Here is a 7,564-nt window from a genome sequence, read left to right as displayed (position 1 = left end):
TGTTGAACTGGGAAGTGAGAACAAGGGTGATATGGCAATTGTGTCCCTGGATGCAGTAAAGGCCTTTGATTCGGTTAAGTGGCCATGGCTGCTGGCGGCCTTGGCAGGATATGGAATGGGGCCTGGATACATACAGTGGCCGAGGATGTTATATAGTGAACCGTTAGCCAGAGTTAGAACAGGAGCAGTGAAATCGGAAAGATGGCAACTCCATAGAGGCACCAGACAGGGATGCCCATGGTCCCCAATGCTCTATATACTAGCCCTGGAACCCCTAGCAATATACCTTAGACAACAATATGATACTATAGGCATCTCGGAGGGTGGGGAACGACACTTGATCTCCTTATATGCTGATGACTTGCTACTGTACTTGAGGCACCCAGAGGAAAATCTCCAATACATTTTGGAAGTGATGGAAAGATATGCGGAGTTGTCTGGTATAGCGGTGAATCCTCAAAAATCTCTCATTTTCCCACTGGGCAGCTATAGGGGCATTCCAGTGGGACAGTTAACGATGTTGCAAATACCATGGGTGGTCAGCACCTTCCGTTATCTTGGGATAGGCGTGTACCATACAGTGGAAGACGAGCACAACACGGAGATAGCTATTAAGAAAATTGAAAATTGTATGAAATTTTGGGTGAAGCTGCCCCTAGCAATGATGGGACACGGGACAATGCTGAAGATGATGGTCTTGCCCAGTCTCCTGCACTATTTTGGGAATATACCATACTGGATACCCAAGAAGTTTTTCACTAAATTGAACAGTATGTGTAGGGATTTCCTGTGGCATGGCACGAGAAATAATGGCACTATGGAAGTTGCAGAACTTTTATGAAAAAGGGGGGATAAAACTGCCTAATTTTGAGGTCTATTATGTGGCAAGCCAACTGCAGTATGTTGCCAAATGGCTCTCAGATGAAGAGACCCCCAAATCAGGGTTGTTGGGACATGACTGCACCCCATTTTATTTGAAAGAGATGATCTGGCTGCCCGAGACAGAAATGGAGGGGCGCCCCAAGATGATGATGCTTGGGTGGAGGATGTGGTGCCGGGCATGCCGGATGATGGCGAACCCATTCCCGTGCTCCCCGCAGTTACCTCTAGTTGCACTCACAGGGGAAGATAAGCAGCTGAGGATGATAATCAGGAATCAGTTGGGTTAGTTTTATGGGGGATATCTGGCGGGAGGGGGCCATTGCAGATTTTGGAACACTAAGAGAAGAATCAGGGTTACACACGGGCCAATATATTACGTATCACAGAATGGGGCAGAGAATTAAAAGAACATGGCCCGAAACGGTGCTGGAGGAGGAGCCAGATGCTACCATAGATATAATATATGATATAGCGGAGGGGGGCCACGAGATCTCCAGATGTACGAGATGATGATGTCTAAGGTTGGGAAGGACTTAACGCAATTAAGGTTAGACTGGGAAGAGGAAGTAGGTGCCCTGATAGAGGACGGGATGTGGGAGCGAGCCCTTGGATACCATAAGAAAGTGTCAAGGAATGCGAGATTAAAACAGATACAACTATATATTACGCACAGGGCGTATATGACACCCCAGAGGATATCAAGGTTTGCCAATGCAGGACGACAGCCATGTCCCAAATGCGACGAAGAAAAGGTCGGCATGGTGCACATGTTTTGGTCATGCCCGGTTATTGAACGATTCTGGGGTGAAGTAGCACAGAAACTAGCGGAGAAGGGGGTCAAGATTACTATATACACAGTCTGGGCCTGCTTGCTGGGGGGGTTCCCCAGGTCACAGAAACTAAAGCATGTTAATAAATTGAAAGACCTAGCATATGTGCTTGAAAAACGAAGGATTGCCATGTGATGGAAGACATTTCACAGACCACGGATGGAGGTTTGGTGGAAAGAGTTGCAGAAATGGGCGGAAGCAGAAACCATGGTATGGCAAGAGGCGAGTAATGTAGGGAGAGAAGGTGAGGCGGGAACCCTAATGGCCTGGAAATTATTAGTAGCGGAATTGTTTGGATCAATACAGGAATCGACAGAACTCACGGAAAGGGAGATCCTGCCATCTGATGCAGGAACAGAGTGTAAGAATGAATAGGCTCGTAGTGGGGGGTGGGATAAGGGAAGCAGTGACTGAAATTAAGTAATGTACAATGCGTTGTTCATATATGCACTGCTTGTTTGGTTTGTAGTGTTTATGTTTGAATAAATCAATAAAACATTTTTTTTAAAAGGAATTGGATGAAGAGCCATCGAGCCATCATGCATTATGAAGATGGCACTAAAATATTAAAAATTTTGGCCAGCAAAAACATCTCTAGAATGTGGACTGCGATAAACCAGTCTGTAGCAGTTCCCCAATTAGTAATGCAATCAACAGCAGTCCCTATACATGTTTGGGTTGAACATTTTAGGCAGCTATACGCCCTTATATAGAGTGACCCATTAGTGGAGCAGTGGAATTCACATCCCGTTTTTCATCTAGAATTTGAATGGTTAGATATACTGGAGCTTATTAGATTATCAAGTAACTCTAGAGCTAGTGGGCCGGATAGGTTGTCTAATTACCAGTTAAAAAGGCATCCTGAGATCGTGGCCTCAATATTGTGTAAGATCTTTTCAATGGTGAACAACTCTCAGTCCTTACCGGAGACCTGGACACAAGCGATTGTGGTGCTAATATATAAAAAGGGCGATAGAGCATCGCCAAACAGCTACAGACCCATTTCCCTTCTTGATATCCCCAGTAAATTATTTTGTAAGGTAATTCTTAAACAGCTTCAAGTATGGGTGAAGAGTAAAAGTTTGATTGACCCATTCCAATCGGGATTCATGAAGGGGTTGGGGACTATTCCAAACATCATCTCACTGAATATGATCCAAGCACAGCAGGCAGAGGGGAATCAGCCCTTGTACTTAGGGTTTATCGTTTTTAGAGCGGCGTTCAACTCTATAAATAGAAAGACCCTATACAAGAAGCTAAAAAATTATGATTGTCCTGATAATCTCCTCTTGCTGATAATTCTCTTTCATTCAAATACGTCAATGAGAGTTAGGATTACCTTAGATGGTAAACTATTACCTTTAATTAAGACGCAAAGAGGGCTAAAACAAGGGTGCCCTTTAGCAGCCTTTCTATTTAACTTCTTTATCTTGGACCTTGGGGAAGAATTCTATAAGTGTATGGGAGACCCCCCCCAAGTTGGGCGATCAAAAAATCCCGTATTTGCTTTACGCGGATGATCTTGTTTTATTGTCACAAACGCCTCAAGGCCTTCAGAGGATGCTGACAAAATTAGGATCCTATGTGCAAGCAAATAATTTAGAAATTAATATTAAAAAAACCCAAATATTAAGATGCAAAAAGAAGCAGCGCATTCTGAGTAAAAAGCACTCTTGGAGAGTTCATGATGCACTAGTGCAGAGTGTGACCCAATATAAGTACCTAGGGGTTTGTATTAACAATGGAAAAAATAGACAAGCAGAGGAGGAAGTGGTAAGGAATAAAATACAATGGGGGGGCCATGGCTGCCTCCAAACCCGGGTCCGGGTCCGGTCTGGCTGAATGGAGACTTACCGGGTCATTCCGACCTTGGAGGACCCGGTAAGTCCCCATTCAGTAAACCATTCCCCATTCCCACTGAGCCCCCAGAGGGCTCAATGGGAATGGGGAAGGCGCTAATTATGGGCCTGCAATTTGCAGGCCCGTTATTAGCGCCCTGGACCCTTAACGGGACCCGCAAAGGACATGTGGTCAGACCAGGCGTCCTTTGTGGGTCCCGCTAAGGGACCTCAGAATAGGGCGGTAAGAGTTTACCGGCACCGGCATTGTTACCGGTGCCGGTAAACCCTTACCGCCCAACTCGGAATGAGGGCCATCAACTTACTTCCCAATCTCGATTGTTAATTAAAAAGTATGGGAAATTTTCCCTGAAACATTTAGTTTTGTTCTACAAAATGAAGGTACTTCCAATTGTGCTGTACGGTATTGAGGGAATGCTTCCGAAAAATAAGTATTATTGGGACTATTTGGAATCAAGGTACTGGAAGCAGATACTAAATCTACCTAGTAGTGTCCCAATAGCGATTTGGCGATATGAATTTGGCCTTACATCTATGTATGCCCAGGTAACATGGAAGCAGTGCGCATTCCTTCGTAAGTGTCTGCTGGGGCGAAAAAGTAATAGTATATTGAAGGTGATAGCCTATTACATCTTAAAATCTACTAGCGCCTTTGTTATTGAGTGGAGAAATCATGTATTTGATAAACTGGCTGAAGCAGATGTCGCCGTTGCGCTATTGCTATTAAACCCGGACAGAGCAAAAGTGAAAATATATCTAGTGGATTGGTCCAAGAATATGACAAGATGCTCCCAATATAAAGATTTTAATATCTTCCTATTTGGAGTAAAAAAATATGGGACCATGGCATGTTACCTATTAAAAAGTCCATCGCCGAAAGTGACAATGGGGTATCTGAGATTTAGATTAAATCTCTGGTACACGAGAGATGTACTCTGCAAAAGAAAAAAGTTGACACAGGAACAAAATTATTGTAGATACTGTGCTGTGCGACAACAAAGAGAAACCCTGCAACACTTAATAGTAGAGTGCGAAGCCCTTTGTGAAGTACGGGCTAGATGTTTTGAGGGTGTGATAGTGACTTAGAGAGCCATGGAGAGTAATGAAAGGGGGCACTTATTGTTCTCAAGTACTCATGCAAGGATCCAGCTAACCTTAGTACAGTATTTACAAATTGTGCTTCCAGGGTTGGGAGCTTAAAAGGAGAAATTAACTACTTGTTGAGGGTGATTGAGCAAGAGACTGGTTGTAACAAGTAAAGCAATGATCTTGAGATATGATTATACCCTGTTTTGGTTTAATTGGTTCCTTATACCCCTGCCTGTTCTGCCTTGGTGGTATCCGTTTGTGTTCTTCTAGTTTGTATCTTATGAATTTTAAGGAAAAAAAGTATGGTTGAGATATTTCGTCATGCTAAGTTATAGTAGTTACAATGTACAAGTTACAATTTTTATGTATTTCCCTGTATGTTAACCTGGTTCTGTGATATGTTTACAATCCAAAATGTTTTTAAGAAATCTAATAGAAATTAATGTAAAATTGAAAGTGTATGTATGTGTTAGAAAATTCGAAAAGTTGTCAAGACAACTATAATAAATAAAACAAAAAAAAAAAGATGAGTGATGCTAGTTCCCAGACCTTGGTTACATACCCTGCCCCACCAAATCTCCCAGAAGTATCAGTCTGGGCTCAAAAAGGAGATGCATACCCTGCATATGTTCAATTTGTGCCAATATTTCTTTCCAGTAGGACTTTATCATTATGCAAACCCAGCATAGATGTCCCAAATCCCCAACACATCCACCACCCCCCTCCAGTAATATTCTGATGCATTTCAATATACTCTGTGCATCCTCTGAGGGGTTAAATACCAGCAGAAGCACATTGTACAGGCACATTCCTGTGTAGATTCACATCTTGAGCTCCTCTATGCCTGTTCCCATACATGAAAGCAAGACTCCTTAGGAACTGAGCCTCCCTCTCCCATCCAGCCATTTAACAGACAGTCTCATCCGACCCATTCACCTAAAGTAGTTTATAGCATCTTGAAATTATTTTGATCATATTCCCTTCCATCAAGAATTATATTTATTTTAATAATAATAATAATAATAATAATAATAATAATAATAATAAATACTTTATTGTGATTTAATCCTAAATTAGGATTTTACACAAATTTATCAATACATAGATAAATACATGAATATACTAATGCATAAATTGAACATCTTAGATCCTGAGTCACTCCATAACAATCTACTAATCAATGTTGCTCAAAATACAATGATGCAATAGTGCAGGAATACAAGTAAAAGAAATAAAACAGATAGGGCAATAAGACAATAAGGACAAGGCGGTGGAACAATGAAACAGTGGGGTGATATAACAATGCAGGTGAATACACAACAACAGCATGACCCAATGTATATTTAGATCACTTTCCACATTACCAGATGCCAAATATCTAATATCTAGGCAGCCGGGACACTAGATGTTTCGTGCTTCGTGCAGATTTTAAACCGGTAGCAAAGTTTTGACGTGCGACCATATCCTGAAGAGAGATAGCTGGAATCCCACAGATTCAGCGTTCAAACAAGTGTCCCAGAAGACCTCCTCAGTTATTGCCTCATAATTGTGGACCCATTTCCCAAGTGGACACATGTATAATGATCCTAATTTAGGACAAAGGGTCAAAACATGCCTAGGAGTTTCAAGCATTCCTACGGTCTGACATATTCGGCAGCACCTGGACTCGGGAGGCACCTTCAAACAAGGACCCGTAAAAGCCAGAACCGGGAGCTGATTTGTCCGTAACCTTAATATGAATTGCCTTACCTCTGGTGCCGGACATAGCATCAGGTAGGGTTGAGGTTTTTGAAATCTGTAGCTAACATGCGACACAGCCTCATATTCACTCAATTTAAACAGGTGGTTAGAGTTCATGCTCCAATCCCACCTGTTGAGTTTTTGTTCAAAGGATCTTTTTAGGTGGATATGGGGCATGTGTTTCTTTTGGGTGTAGGACCAATCAATCTCCTCAAAGAGAGATTAATTAAGTTGTTTAAAGTTAAGCCCCCTCGGGTGCTTCTCTACGTCATAGATGTCTCCGGCCAGTTGCAACAATTTGCATGAAGGAGCAGAGCAGGCTTTCAGGAAAAATATACCTCGCGCATGCAGTGCCATGCCTCTCAAAGATATGAGTCCCAACTCTAGGCGCAGGAACTGCACTAAGCAGGAAGGACTTAATCCCAAGACACTGTGCCAAAAATTGCCCTCCACAACATTCAGCCATTTTAGGTCTTGCATGGCCAATGCCTCCAGGCTTTAAAAAATGGAAGGGACAAAACACTGTTGGTATAGTTTTAGAATACCTGGCATGCTAAAGCTTGAGGTCTCCTTAGCAAATTTACAGGCCTGTAAGGTAAGCAGTTTCGCACGCCGTTTTTTATGTTTGATTATGGCATCATAGTTGGACAAAGCTTTGAAATCCAATCCCAAATACGGGTAGGAATCCACCATGGTGATCTTACCAAGATCAGTAGTGATACCAGAGCGACTAGGGCCATTTCTAGCAATAGCTACTATCTTTGTTTTATCGAGATTGATAGTTAAGCCCAACTGAGTTGCATAGACTAACAGCTCGTTTAGCATGCTCTTAATGCCAGATAGTGTGCGATCGAATAGAATTAGGTCATCAGCATAAAGCATGCAGACAATAGGTGTGTCACCCAATTTAGGGGGACAATTAGACTTTAACAACATATGAGGGAGAAGGTCAGCAACATAGAGGTTATAAAGCATGGGCGCAGCTACGTAACCCTGCTTTACCCCTATATTTATGGGAATTGTTGATAACACTTCTCCATCGTCATTTAGTCTCACCTTGGTAGATGTGTTACTGTGAAGGGCAATTAATATAGGCATTATCCAGGTGGGGCAATTCATAGCTCTAAGCTTTGACCACAATATGTCCCATACCACTTGGTCGAA

Source organism: Ambystoma mexicanum, chromosome 5p (assembly GCF_040938575.1).
Source record: "Ambystoma mexicanum isolate Mex_15411 chromosome 5p, UKY_AmexF1_1, whole genome shotgun sequence".
Classification (NCBI taxonomy): domain Eukaryota; kingdom Metazoa; phylum Chordata; class Amphibia; order Caudata; family Ambystomatidae; genus Ambystoma; species Ambystoma mexicanum.
The sequence above is the reverse complement of the archived record's forward strand: the minus strand, read 5'-3'. Positions refer to the sequence as shown.